Genomic DNA, 15,915 nt, shown 5'->3' with positions numbered 1-15,915 from the left:
ACCGTTCTAATGTACAGAAGATATCCGGCCACTCAACCCAACCAAATGCCTTCTCTCATCTAAAGAGATCATTAATCCCTGGACAGATTGTTGTTGACACTCTTGGAACATATTGAGAAAACTCTTAACATTTTAGGAAGATCTGCGGCCCTTTATAAATCCTGTTTGGTCCTCTTTGGTAACGGAAGGGAGCAAAGTTTCCACCTTAATGTACAGGTCACAGACGGGATTTTGAAACCAACATTTAAAAGTGAGATTGGCGTGTAAGAAGCACAATCCTCCAGGGTCTTCCATTCTTAAGCATCAGAGAGATATGAGCCTCTCTCTTAAGGAAAAGGGAGGTGTTCGTGACTGTATGAGTGACAGAACATGTCAAACATCAGCCGCGACAATAGGTTTATAAATTATTTATAAAATTCACTCAGAAATCCGTCAGGAACGTACACCTTTACATGCTGAAGTTGCTTCACACCCTCCTGCGCTGACAATGGTGCATTAAGGCACATCACCTTTTCAGGGGTTACTCCTGGAAAACCCAGGTTCTTGAAAAATGACTCCATCTTAATCCATCTATCCTCAAAATGTTCAGTCTGAAATAATTCGGAGAAAACTCTCGGACAGGCTGCATTAATCTTTTTGGATTCGGAGGGAAGGATCCCAGTACCTTCCCTAATTGAGGTAATGGCTTGAGGGGGCGCTCATTTTCCTGGCAAGTTAGGCTAAATACTTGCCTGGTTTATCTCCATGTTCAAACAGCCTTTGTTATTCAAAAGTATGTTCCTTCCTGGCTGTCTGTGTGAGCGAGGAATTCACTGTAGACAGAAGTGTTGTGATCCTCTGCAGATTAGGCACTGAGGGGCTCTCACAGTATGCACTCCTGGCTGTCCTCAGCTGTGCCTAAAGCCAGCGTTCCTGCTCCCCCTTCTGCCGCTTCCAGATGAATAACTATTCCCTTGGCATGAGCGTTAGCAGTTTCCCATAGAATGGATGTGTTACTGGTTGAATCTGCATTAATGGCTAAGAAAGATCTGAAATCTTTACAGAAATACCCAATTAACTTAAGAAAAAAAGGATCCATTTGCCAGCGTCTCGAAACTGTTATACTGCTTCATGGTCAGAAATGGTAATTTTCCCAATTGTGCAGGACGCCACCGAATCTAAGATTGTTGCAGGGATGGAGAAGAGATGAACATTCGTGTGTCATTTATGCGGGTTATAGGCGAATATAAAATGCCTACTTGTGATGTGGATATGCCTCCAGACATCCACCAGCTCTAGTTCTGCACAAGAACCAACTAATTGCTTACATTATGACGAGGGTATTGGGTGACCTTTGGACATTCTGTCCACTGTGGGGTCCATAAGACAGTTGAAATCATCTGCACTAATGCACCATGAGACACGATAACTTAATTTGGGAAATGCATGTACCAAGGTTTTAAGAGGGTGCGCCGGGAGGCAATAACCATTCAAAATACTGTATTAGAACATAGAACATAGAACATAGAACAATACAGCACAGAACAGGCCCTTCGGCCCACGATGTTGTGCCGAACTTCTAACCTAGATTAAGCACCCATCCATGTACCTATCCAAATGCTACTTAAAGGTCGCCAATGATTCTGACTCTACCACTCCCACGGGCAGCGCATTCCATGCCCCCACCACTCTCTGGGTAAAGAACCCACCCCTGACATCTCCCCTGTACCTTCCACCCTTCACCTTAAATTTATGTCCCCTTGTAACACTCGGTTGTACCCGGGGAAAAAGTTTCTGACTGTCTACTCTATCTATTCCTCTGATCATCTTATAAACGTCTATCAAGTCACCCCTCATCCTTCGCCGTTCCAACGAGAAAAGGTCGAGAACTCTCAACCTATCCTCGTACGACCTACTCTCCATTCCAGGCAACATCCTGGTAAATCTTCTCTGCACCCTCTCCAAAGCTTCCACATCTTTCCTAAAGTGAGGCGACCAGAACTGCACAAGTACTCCAACTGTGGCCTAACCAAAGTCCTGTACAGCTGCAACATCACTTCACGACTCTTGAATTCAATCCCTCTGCTAATGAACGATAATACTCCATAGGCCTTCTTACAAACTCTATCCACCTGAGTGGCAACCTTCAAAGATCTATGTACATAGACCCCAAGATCCCTCTGTTCCTCCACCTGACTAAGAACCCTACCATTAACCCTGTATTCCGCATTCTTATTTGTTCTTCCAAAATGGACAACCTCACACTTGGCAGGGTTGAACTCCATCTGCCACTCCTCAGCCCAGCTCTGCATCATATCTAAGTCCCTCTGCAGCCGACAACAGCCCTCCTCACTGTCCACAATTCCAACTATCTTCGTATCATCTGCAAATTTACTGACCCACCCTTCGACTCCCTCATCTAAGTCATTAATAAAAGTTACAAACAGCAGAGGACCCAGAACTGAACCCTGCGGAACTCCACTTGTAACTGGGCTCCAGGCTGAATATTTACCATCTATCTTTCCCATAGTTCAAGGGTTTGGGGATTATGACCCTCCTGTGAATGTCTAATGTAATCTAGTAATTTAACTGGAAGATTCTTCCTATCCAGTATGGCTTCTCCCCTACTCCTATTATTAATAAAACGAGAAATAAACTCGATCAAACCCGCCCTGCTGTAATATCAAATGTTCCTTGTCATCAAGGTGCATCTCCTGCAATAGGACAACATCCATCCTCTCCTTTCTAAGACTAGAAAGTACATTTTTCCTCTTGACTGGACGATGGCTCCGCTTATTGTTCCAGGTACCCCATTTAAGCACATCATTATCCATCACACACTGTCGCAACATTTAAGCTGTAGAGAGGAAGAACTCGAATTACACATCGCTGATAATGAATGAAAAAAGACTCATAGAGCTTCAAAACAACACGAACTAAGACTACTACATCTAACAAGCTGTCAAAACTTTCCAAAACTAAACACACACAAAAAAAACAAAACATGAAACAAAATCCAACGTGCCAATGACACTCCATAGGGAATTTAATCACCCCAACCATGCCCGTTCAATGGGGACAGTTACATACCCCAAAACCTTAACTTCTGCCTGCTACCAATACGACATCCAGGGCAATTAACGACAAGCATCAGGCTTCAACTGCCCTTTGGTCGGTATTTAGTCATCACAACTACCTTTGTAACCCGCTCCAGCTTGAGCCGCACCCCGGACATATAAAAGGAAAGAGAATAAGAGTAGTAATACTAATGAAGAAGTTAAAAGTGAGTACTCTACTCATCCCCGACTATAATTTAATACTGGTTAATACCAGAAAAATCCAAGAAAATTTCTTTAAGAGAGAAACATGATTATCTAAACATCCATCTTACTTTAAAACGTCCACAAAGTTTTCGCTTTATCTGGAGAGTCAGACGAGTGTATGGATCCATTGAAAGCAATACGGAGCACCGCTGGGTATATTCGGGAATACTGACTCCGACTTCCCTTACTCTTCTCTTGATATCATCAAAAGATTTTCTTTCCTGAATCACCACCGTTGAAAAGTCCTGAAAGATCATAATCCTGGAGCCCTCGTGAATTAAAGCCATCGGATCTTTCCACTGGGTTCTGGAAGATTCCATCTGCCTATGTTTATCCCCATAACTATGTAACTGCACAAGGACAGGGCGAAGGCAGGGGTCTGCGTCTGACCTCTGCACCATAACCCGATGAACTGTTTCAGTCCTCACCCGTCCCTTTTCAGTTTTGAAATGAAGGAATCGCTGCAGCCAGTTCTCAATAAACTCACTGGCTGACCACCTTCCATCCGGTCCAGCAAACGGACGATGTGAACATTCTTCATCCTATGCCTGTTCTCGAGGTAGTCGACGTGTTCAGTTAAGGTATAGACCTGCTTTTCAAAGGCGAGGATCCTCTCCTGAAAGGAACTGATCGCGGTCTCTGTCGCTGCAGTTCGGCGCTTGGCATAATCTGTTCTGTTTCCAAGGCTGTCAAGTTGCTGCTCATGTTTTTGGAGCACGGCTGAGAGTGGCTCTAGCCACTGCTGAACCCTTCTTCAATCATTACTTCAATCATTTCACATAACTTGGTGAACTCAGTGACCAAGGCCTGGTGAGTAACTGGGTCTATGGAACGAGCAGAGTGGGTTGCAGCTACAGCCTCAGGAATGCTCGATGCTTCTGACCGGTGAACCGTGTTGGGACTTACTTGATCCTTTCCCATGTTTTGTCATTTCCACTTGATAACTTGTTGAATTTTACATAAATGGCTGGGATGGGATGGGTTAGAGAACCACTTTGCCCGTGCTGTGATGCAGAGCCCAGCAAAACAGACCTTCCGGATCTCCAGTATCTTGGATTCCCCCTTAATGTTTTATTGATATTATCATTTCATTTTGCATTATATTCCTAGATGTTCCGGACCCGTGTAATTTGATACCACTGTCTACATTTTCCCCTACTCTGCAAATTGCTGCCCATTCCTCCAAAGTCCTTGACTCTGATGTTATTCATGAACCTTCTGTCGGTGCCTCAAAAATATTCAATATTTCTGCCTCCAACGGTCTGTGGGGAAGAGTGTTCCAAAGACTCTCAGCACTTTGAGAAAACAAATATAAACTTTATGATCTGAGTGTGAGATTTTTTTTTGTGTCTCCTTATCTGAGAAAGGATATAATTACATTGAAAGCAGTTCAGAGATGTTTCATTTCACGTCTTCCTGGGGTGAAGGGCTTATTTTATGAAGGCTTTAACAGAGTACTCTTGGAATGAGAATGAAACATACAAGACCTTGATAAGTGTGGATTAGGTATATTCCCGCTGGCTGTTTGTATAGGCCAAATTTGTTGTCATTGTCATAGACCCTTTGCAGTGTGGAGGCAGGACATTCCGTCCATTAAGTCCGCACTGATGCACCAAAGACGTGGACGTGGCCCCCTACCTTATCCATGTAACCCTACATTTCCCATTACTAACCTACCTAACCTACACATCCCTGGGCACTATGGGCAATCCACTTTAAACTGCACATCTTTGGACTGTGGCAGGAAACTGGAGCACTGAGAGGAAACCCACACAGTCACGTGGAGAATGTTCAAACTCCACATGGAGGGTTGTCCACGGTTGGAATCGAACCCAGCTCCTTGGTGATGTGAGGAAGCAGTGCCACCCACAGATCCACCATACCCCTCCATTAGTTCTGTTAGTAACTTGTGGCTGACTAAAGAAATCTGTCTGACATCTTATCACTGAACCTAACCCAGTCTGAGACCTTTATCATCGGCCACGTCACCAACCTGGTTACATTTAAAATTTGTTGTGAGCAGTGGAGGAGTGGGACGAGAAAAGAAAATCGTGACACCCTTCATCCTCAGTCACAAATGGAGTGAGAAGAAATTCACAAAGTGGGAATTCAGTCAAGTGGAAATCTTCTTCCCCAGAAGTTTGGGATGGCGGAATCTTTATATTATATCGAGGTTGGCTTCATCTGATTTTCCACAGACAGGTGAATCAGGGATAATGGTGCATGGAGAGAAAAGTGCAGCTGGGACCACAATGAGATGAGCCACGATCTCATTTACTGGTGGGGTAGTATCAAAGGGCCGAATAGCCCACTCCTATCCCTCAGCCCTGTGTTCTGATGTTCCATTCCGCCCTTCGGACCTGCAAATCGAGGCCACTCCGATGGTTATGTGTAGTTTTGGAAATGTACTTGGAAAATCTAGCCTGGATCAGGAAGTGACCCTCACCCCCAATCCCTGTTTCCAGGCTTCCCATCTCTGTAACTTCTGCTCCAAATTTAAGCCATGTCCCAGACCCAGATTCGCTGTGACTACAGCCCCCATACCCCACCCAGGGTAAACTCAAACAAATCCTCTGCTCATCCGAATGTAGCATTACACAACACAACTTCCAGGAAAATAACCAGTTACTTTCCAAAAGCATAACATGTGAAATTAATAACAGTAGGAACAAGAGTAGGTTATTCGGCCCCTCAAGCTTGTCCTGTCATTAAATACGAACATGGCTGATCTACTCCAGGCTTCGACTCCACTTTCTTCCCGACTCCTTGAGGAGAGTGAATGAGTTATATATACCCGCTGGGTGTTTGTATAGTCCAAATTTGTTGTCCCTTCACACCTCTCCGGGTTAGGGAATTCCAGACATTCACTTCCTTCTGAGAGAAGACATCACTTTGCATCTCAGACTGATGCTCCATATTTGGTATCTATGTCCTCAAGTTCGGGACTCCACCCAGGAATGGTAACAACTTCTCAACATCTACAGTGTCAACCCCTCTCTGTGTCTTGTATTTTTCAGCAGTATCACTCCTCATTCATTTAAACCCCAATGAATGTTCGCCTCACCATTTTAGAGATTCTCATTAACACAAACCTTTCGTCCCAGGAACCCATTAGATTGGAAACAGGCCCTTCGGCCCAAAAAGTCCACACCGACCCACTGAAGCGCAACCCACCCATTCCCCTACATTTACCCCTTTACCTAACACTACGGGCCAATTCACCTGACCCGCACATCTTTAGACTGTGGGAGGAAACCGGAGCACCCGGGGGAAACCCACACAGACACGGGGAGAACGTGCAAACTCCACACAGTCAGTCGCTCGAGTCAGGGATTGAACCCGAGTCTCTGGCGCTGTGAGGCAACAGTGCTAACCACTGTTCCACCGTGCCGCCCATCTTTTGAACCAACCCAGTTACTTGCTGCACAGCATGCTGACTTTTATGTTTCATACACAGAAAGACTCCAATCCTTGTGTACTGCTCTTTTATTGGGAGTCCTCTCCATTAAATAACAGCCTGCCTTTGGTTCTCAGTGTCATCCACAAACTCGGATGTATGTTGCACTCAACTCCCTCTTTCAGGCTGTCAGTATAGTTTGTAAATAACTGATGCCATCGAACTCATACCTGTGGTACTCCAGCAGATACACCTTTATCGTGAAGATTCATTAATCCTGACTCTCCGATTTCGATTAGCGAACCAATTATCATCCCATGTTAATACATTATCCATCATCCTACGACCTTCTGTCATGTGTAAGAACTTTTATTTTGTAATACCTTGTGGAAAATCTCTGGAAAGCCTGGTGTCGACCAGATCCCCTTTATCAAGTCTGCTCGTTACATTCTCAGGCATCTCCAGAAATACTTTGCATAATTTTACAGGGCAAAGTATAATTTCCCGTTCACAAAACCACTCGGACCCTGTGTGAAGCTTTTCTAAATATCCATGCTGGCCAAGTTTACCAAATTAAGCTCGTCCCACCTGCTTTCATTTGGTCCATATGCCTCGAAATGTTTCCCATTCATATGTTGTCCAAATGAGCTTTAAATGTTGTACATATACTGGCATCTACCACACTTCCTCTGACAGCTCATTCCATACCCAACCACCCTCTGTGAAAAAAAGTTGCCTCTTCGTTCCTTTTAAATCTTTCCTCTTTCACCTTAAACATGTGCCTTCTATGGCTTTACTCCCCCATGCCGTTGGAAAGATCTTGGCTATTCACCCTATCCATATCTCTCATGATTTTAGAAGTTTTTACAATGTCACCACCCAACCTCCTACACTCCATCTGATACTAATTTCAAGAACAAGCATTTAAAGATAAGCACTGAAAATTTAAACAATATTAAACATGACAGGTAAACAATACCCAGTCCAAACTTCATATGGCGATTTGTTTTTCTCCATATTACAATACTAAGGCAGCATGAAACGCTTACTAGTGCCAATAAGAAGTCAAACACCTGGATTCCTTTGTCTAAAGGAGGTGATGATCTCGAAAGTGAAAACGTATCTATGGCCAGATCTATATAATGCCACATAGTCAACATTCTCCCTCCTGGCCTCCCGATATCCTTGTGTGGTTGTGTCTTCTTTATCTTGCACTCAATTGAGAGAACCCCTTTCCCCCATTCACACCTTAAATTTAACACATTTTACATCATCCCCTCGTTCACCACTGCTAAAAGCCCGTTTATCTTTGCCACACCCTCTTTTCCCTGTCACCCATCCTCCACCTCTGACAAGGGATTAAAATTCCCAGTTTCCAATTCTTTTCAGTTCTGAAGAAGTGTCACACTGGGCATGAAATGCTAACACTTTTTCTCTGTCTCTGCAGATGCTGACAGACCTGGTGAGTTTCTCCAGAAATGAATCGGCACAGAATAAATTTTCACTAAAACAAATAACTATGGCTACTGGAAATAAAAATACAAAAATTGCTTGAAAAACTGGCAGCTTTGTAAAGGGTCACTGGACCTGAAAGTTCAACTTTGCATTCATTCCAGAAGATTCTGCAACATTTTCAGTAATTTCTTCAGCAATTTCTGTTTTTGGACAATTTCCAAAGAAGGATGTCAATGATGCTCAAACATCCCGTCCAACCTGTAGCGCCGTACATTGGGGACTGAACGATAATGTTAGGTGTACAAGTTCCTACATTCTAAAACTGCATAAGACTGACATCACTGACACTGCAGAGCTCTTAATCATGTCAAGGACAATAACAGAGGGAAACACATTCATTTCAAACACCGAAGTTGACATTGTGGAAAAGAAAAGATTTAGATTATTACCTTAAATGGATTGAGATAAAGTAACAAATTGGAGGTGTGACACCAGAGAGATGCCCTCAGCAGAATGAGAATATGAAAATGGAAGTGTTACCGCATCAGAAACCAGGTTGGGTCACTGAATACAGGGCTGATGCCAACGTCGGAATCACGTGCACCTAAACCTGTTGACAACCCACACGTGACTGGTTGCATTCCAAACAGCAGACATAACTTCTGATGGAGAAGGGGAAATGATCCCAAGACTAACAGATCGGATCTAAGCTCTGTCGTCCTGCTAAATCCAAACATAAATGTCGATGGATTATTAAACAATTTACTGGAGCAGAGGACGCCATAAATATCCTCATCCTAAATATTGGAACAACTCTAAATCAGTGAAAAAAAGTCAAGGATATGGTGTCGGCACTACCGTCAGCCAGAGGTGTTGACTGGATGATCCAACTCACACTCATCATGATGCCCACAGACTCACAGATGGCAGTCTTCAAGCAATTCGATTTGCTGTATGTGACGTGAAGAAACAGCTGGACACATTAGATATGACAAAGGCAATGGGCCCTGAAACCATTCCTGCAATGGGACTGAAGACTTGTGCTGCATAACAAGAAGCATCTCTGGTGAAGCTGTTTCATTCTAGATCCAACTCTGACATCTCCCTGCCAGTGTGGAAAATTACTTAGCTATGTCCAATCCCCGAAGAGGAGAATAATTGCAATCTGACCAATTACCACCTCGAACTCCCATCACGACAGTTAAATTGGTGGGAATTCTTTTTGAAAGAGCTGTCAAGAAGCACAGAAATAACCTGCTCAGTGTGTTTTCCGATAGGCCCCCAAGTGGAGATACTGCTGTTGTGGAAATATCATTGGATTACGAATTCAGACCAGGTCAATGCTCTAGCAGCTGGTAGAAGCTTGAAACAATTAATAAAATATCGAGTCCGAAAATCTGGTGTCAGTAATAGTGATCTTGTGTCCAATGTTGATTGTAAACATCGATCTCCTTCCTCAATGTACTTTCAGGAAGTGAATCTCCCGTGCTTTCCTGGTGTGGCCTAAAAGTGACTCCAGACACACAGACATGTGATCACCTCTTCAATGGTCTCTGAATCGGCCAAGTAAGACACTCAATTGTATCAAACTGCTCTGAGGTCTTAAAGGATAAACCCGGAAAGAACACCTGGCACCAGCCTCGTTATCAGAAAAGGGAACGGGAAACACAGTCCGATCGATCCTGCAGCGATCTCCTTCCTAACATCTCAGAGCTTGTGACAACATTTACAGAGCTTTCCCACAGACTGTACACAAACATCGGGAAAGGAGGAGGTCATTCAATACGTTGAGCTTTCGTCATGCTAGTTCAGAGCCGAACATCTCCTCAATGCAGTTTTCCCCATACAATGTTCATATCCCAAAATATGTTTAAACATTGTGAAATATAAAACGAGAACGGATGTAGTGCTTTCAGCCCATCAAGTTTGCTTCTCTATTCGATATACACGCGGTTCTTTGATAACGCTTGTGTATTAAATACGATTTGACTGTTTTCTTTAAAGTGAACTATCATCCCTGCTTCCAATCTGTCTCACACTTTCAGAGTTTGATATATTTCCTCCGGCTGGTGAGGCCAGAAACAAGGCGATAATGGACTTGAAAGTGTGGCTGGGGAACTGGCACAGGAAGCAAGGATGTAAATTCTTGGATCACTGGGGTATGTTTTGTGATAAGCATAAATTATTCAAGAGAGACGGTTTGCACCTTAATAGGTTGGGGGACCAACATTCTCGCAGGCAGGTTTGCTATTGCAACACAGCTACATTTAAGCTAAGTAGCTGGGGGGAGGGGACAAACTGGATGTTTGAGAAGGAAATTGAAGGGAAATGTAGAAAAAGGGAAGTCAAGAAAGACAACTGTATCAACGACGCAGAAAACTCAAAAAGGGATCATGCTATAAGCTTGAGTGAAATAGGAGTTTTTGCGAAGGGTGAGGATAGCAACAAATTAAAAATACTATATATGAATGAACGAAGCATTAGAAATAAGATGGATGAGCTTGAGGCTCTTTTGGAAATTGGCAGATACGATATTGTGGGGATAACTGAGACGTGGCTTCAAGTGGACAGGGTCTGGGAAATGAATATTCAAGGCTACACGTGCTATCATAAGGACAGACTGACGGGCAGAGGGGGTGGAGTGACCATGTTGGTAAGAGATGATATCCAGTCCCTTGCCCGGGGGGGACTTAGAATCAGGGGATGTAGAGTTAGTATGGATAGAGCTGAGAAATTCTATGGGTAAAAAGCCCCTCTTGGGAATTATCTACAGGCCCAAACTAGTAGTCTGGATGTCGGATGTAAGTTGAATCAGGATTCTGAAATTGGCCTGTCGCAAAGATGTTGCGACAGTTGTTATGGGGGATTTCAACATGTAGGTAGACTGGGAGAATCAGGATGGTATTGGACCTCAAGAAAGAGACTTTGTGGAGTGCCTCTGAGATGGATTCTTAGAGCAGCTGGTGCTGGAGCCGACCAGGGAGAAGGCAATTCTGGATCTGGTATTGTGCAACGAACCAGAATTGATCAGGAACCTCGAAGTAAAGGAGCCATAGGAAGTAGTGACCATAATACAATAAGTTTCAATCTGCAATTTCAAAGGGAGAGGGTACAATTGGAAGTGACAATATTTCAGTTGAATAAAGGGAACTATGGAGCTATGAGGGAGGAGCTTGCCAAAGTTCAATTGTGCAATACCTTAGCAGGGATGACAGTGGAGTATCAATGGCGGATATTTCTGTGTATAATGCAGAAGATGCAAGATGAGTTCATTCCAAAAAGGAAGAAAGCTCCTACGAGGAGGCATGGGTGGCTGTGGCTGACGATGGAAGTTAAGAAACATATTAAGTTAAAATAGAAAAAGTATAACGTAGCAAAGATAAGTGGGAAAACGGAGGAGTGGGAAGCTTTTAAAGAACAACAGAGGATTACTAAGAAGGAAATACACAGAGAAAAAAAGAGGTATGAAGGTAACCTGGCCAAAGATATAAATGAGTGTAGAAAAAGCTATTTTACGTATGTGAAAGGCAAAAAAAAATGGTTAAGATTAAAATTGGGCCCTTGAAGATAGAAAGAGGGGAGCATATTACAGGGAACAAAGAAATGGCAGAATTAAATTTGTACTTCAGATCTCTGTTCACTGGGGAAGACACAAGCAATCTCCCTGAGGTAACAGTGGCTGAAGGACCCGAACTTAAGGGAATTTATATTTGCCAGGAATTGGTGTTGGAGTGACTGTTAGGTCTGAAGGTTGATCAGTCCCCAGGGCCTTATGGTCTACATCCCAGGGTACTGAAGGAGGCGGCTCGAGAAATCGTGGATGTGTTGGTAATTATTATCCAGAATTTCATAGATTCGGGATCAGTTCCTGCGGATTGGAGGGTGGCTAATGTTGTACCACGTTTTAAGAAAAGTGGGAGAGAGAAAACAGGAAATTAAAGACCAGTTAGTCTGACCGCAGTAGTGGGAAAGATGCTGGAGTCAATTATAAAGGACGAAATTACGACACATCTGGAGAGTAGTAACAGGATAGGTCAGAGACAGCATGGATTTATGAAGGGGAAATCTAATTTTCTGGATTTTTTGAGGATGTTACTCTGAAGATGGACGAGGGACATCCAGTAGATGTATTGTACCTGGACTTTCAGAAAGCTTTTGGAAAAGTCCCACATAGGCGGTTAGTCAGCAAAATTAGTGCACATGGTATTGGGGGGCAAAGTGCTAACTTGGAGTGAAAGCTGGTTGGCTGAAAGGAAACAAAGTGTCATGCTAAACGGCTCCATTTCGGAATGGCAGGCAGAGACCAGTGGGGCATCGCAGGGATCAGTGCTGGGACCGCAGCTTTTTACAATATATATTAATGATATAGAAGATGGTATGAGTAATAACATTAGCAAATTTGCTGATGACACTAAGCTGGGTGGCAGGGTGATATGTGAGGAGGATATTAGGAGATTACAGGGTGACCTGGACATGTTAGGTTGGTGGTCAGATGCATGGCAGATGCCGTTCAATGTGGAAAAATGTATGGTTATCCACTTCGGTGGCAAGAACAGGAAGGCCGATTACTACCTAAATGGAATCAATTGAGGTAAAGGGGCAGTACAGAGAGATCTGGGTGTTCTTGCACACCAGTCAATGAAGGCAAGCATGCAGGTACAGCAGGTAGTGAAGAAAGCTAATAGCATGGTGGCCTCCATAACAAGAGGGATTGGGTATAGAAGCAAAGAGGTTCTTCTGCAGCTGTACAGGGTCCTTGTGAGACCACACCTGGAGTATTGTGTGCAGTTCTGGTCTCCAAATATGAGCAAAGACATTCTGGTTATTGAGGGAGTGCAGCGTAGGTTCACGAGGTCAATTCCTGGAATGGCCGGACTACCTTGTGCGGAAAGACTAGAGCGACTGGGCTTGTATACCCTTGAGTTTAGAAGACTGAGAGGGGATCTGATTGAGACATATAAGATTATTTATAAAAGGATTGGAGACTCTGGAGGCAGGAAACATGTTTCCGATGATGGGTGAGTGCCGAACCACAGGACACAGCTTAAAAATACCAGGTAGACCATTTAGGACAGAGATGAGGAGAAACTTCTTCACCCAGAGAGTGGTGACTGTGTGGAATTCTCTACCCCAGAGGGAGGCCCAGTCTCTGGATTCATTTAAGAAAGAGTTGGATAGAGCTTTCAAGGATAGTGGAATCAAGGGTTATGGAGATAAGGCAGGAATAAGTTACTGATTAAGGATGATCGGCCATGATCATAATGAATGGTGGTGCAGGCTCGAAAGGCAGAATGGCCTACTCCTGCTCCTATTGTCTGTTGTCTATTGTCTCATGATATCTCCACTCATTTTCCTAAACCCCATAAAATACAGGCCCAGTCACCCCAAATCGCTGGTCCCTCAACAAGTCTGTCAACCCAGAGATCAGTTTGGTCATCCTCCACTGCTCTCCCTCAATGTCCTTTACTAGGCAAGGAGACCAAAACTGCGAACAATATTGCACAATGTTCGAGATGGGGCCCCACTAAGGCTCTATAAAGCTGCAGTAAATCACCCTTACTCCTGTATTCAAATCTCCCTGAAATGAAGGTGAATACACCATTTATCTGCCTACCTGCTTTCTGCTCCGACAATATTACTTTCACTGACTGGTGCACAGGGACATACAGATCGTTTTCAATGTTACAGCTCCCCACTTGTTGGGTATATATACACTGGTCTGCGTGCCAATGCTATTCCTAGTATTGACTTCTGGCTTCAGAACTCACTGCCTTACATGGACTCGGAGGGCTGCGCAGAAATAAAATAAAAATGCAGCTTAAGTACATTTATAGTGCAACATTTGTCAACCACTCCCTTTGCAAATGATAGGATGCCATTCTATTGTTCCCATCAAAGTGTACAGCATCTCATCTCTCCGATTGCTCTCCATCTACCACGTATTTGCCCAGTCTCTCCACATATCTCCATCACATTGGAATCTTTTTAACATCCTCCTCATCCACTCACAAGCTGACATCGTTTAGTACTGTCAGCAGACTGGGGAATATAGCATATGAGCCCCTCAACCAAAGATATGATGTGTATTGGGAATAGGTGATGTCAAATCTTGCTATATCCGAGTTATATACTCGACGTGTTCCATTAAAAAAAAACATGGTTCTATTCTTACTCGTTCTTTCCTGTCAGCTCTCCCATTCTAAAACCATGACCATATATTACCCCAGTCCCACAGGATTCGAATTTGCACAATAGGCTTGGGCCTTTATCAAAACTCTTTCTGAGATTTCAATCGTATTGCATTGATACCTTCTCATAATTTTGTTAAAAGCCACTTTCTCAAATATGATTCCCATTTCATAAATCTCTGTTGACTTTGTCTATGCCCATTAATTTCACTCCAATATTTTTCTCTAAAACAGTTTAGTTGCTAATTTAGTTGCTATTCCCTTTTTCTCACCAGCCTAAAGTTCTCTAGTATTTCTAGGAAGATTTTTTATTGTTTTTTTATCTTCTGTGAAGGCCTAACTGAAGTATTTGCTCCATTGATCTGCTATTTCCCTGTCCTCAATTCTCTGGTATCAGACTGTAAGAAAGCTGCACCTTTTTCTGTTAATTTTGCCATTGACATATTTTCAGAAGATATTACAAGTTCCCTCTTACATACTTTGGTAAGATATTCTTCAGAAACCCATAAATTCTTATCTTAAGCTACTCAATGATTGACCTCCCACATCCATACAATAACAGAAGCACAGTCTCTGTTCCATCAGAAATACAACACGACCGACATTCGGCCCACTTTCCGACACAAGCTTTTAGATGTGAATCTTATGGCATTTCAACTGCACAACCATGTATTTTCTAAAGATTTTGAGGTTACCATGACAGCTCCTCTCTCAAGCAGTGCATTCCAGACTCCACAAACTCTGTGTGAAAAACAGTCCTCAAATCCTCACTAAACTTCAAACTCTTCACTTTAAAAATGTGGCCCTTTGACTGAAAGGAACAGCTGCTGTCTATCCACCCTGAATCTTATCCTTCTGATTCACATCCCCCGCAGCCTTTTCTGCTCCAAAGTAAACAACCTGAGCTTATCCAGCCTCTCTCCATAGCTGATATACTCCATCCCAGGGAACATCCTGGTGAATCTCCTCTGCACTCCCTCCAGTACAATCACATCCTTCCTGTAATGTGGCCCCCATAACTACACACAGTTTTCCATCTTGGCCTAACCAAAGTTCCACATAGCTCTTATAATCTATGCTTCGATGAATAAAGGCTGTGTTTACGCACCCCTATGCGTTCCCAAGTTGTGCAATAACCTGTCCAGTCGCATTCAGGGATGTGTGGAGAAGCACACTCTGAGCTTCCTAGTGTGCTTTCATTCATTTAGTCCTCCCCTGTCTGGTTCCTTCTTGCAAAGTGCATCACTTCATATTTATCAGAGTTATATTCCATCTGCCATTGATCCACCCATCTGACCATTTTCCCTGTATTGATGTGACCATCTGACCATTCCATCTGTATCTTCCTGAAACATAAGGCCTTCCTCCTCACTGTCAACCATCCGACCAATCTTCATATCAATAACAAACTTACTTATGACACTCCCCACCCCTTGTCCATATTCACAGCTGCATCCTTTATGATAAGGTGTAAAATCAGAAAACATCAGCTTATAGTCCAACAGGTTTATTTGGAGGCACGAGCGTTCAAAGTGCTGCATCTTCATCAGGTGATGGTGCGCTTTGAAGAAAC

The sequence above is a fragment of the Chiloscyllium punctatum genome, chromosome 4 (assembly GCF_047496795.1).
Source record: "Chiloscyllium punctatum isolate Juve2018m chromosome 4, sChiPun1.3, whole genome shotgun sequence".
Classification (NCBI taxonomy): domain Eukaryota; kingdom Metazoa; phylum Chordata; class Chondrichthyes; order Orectolobiformes; family Hemiscylliidae; genus Chiloscyllium; species Chiloscyllium punctatum.
The sequence above is the reverse complement of the archived record's forward strand: the minus strand, read 5'-3'. Positions refer to the sequence as shown.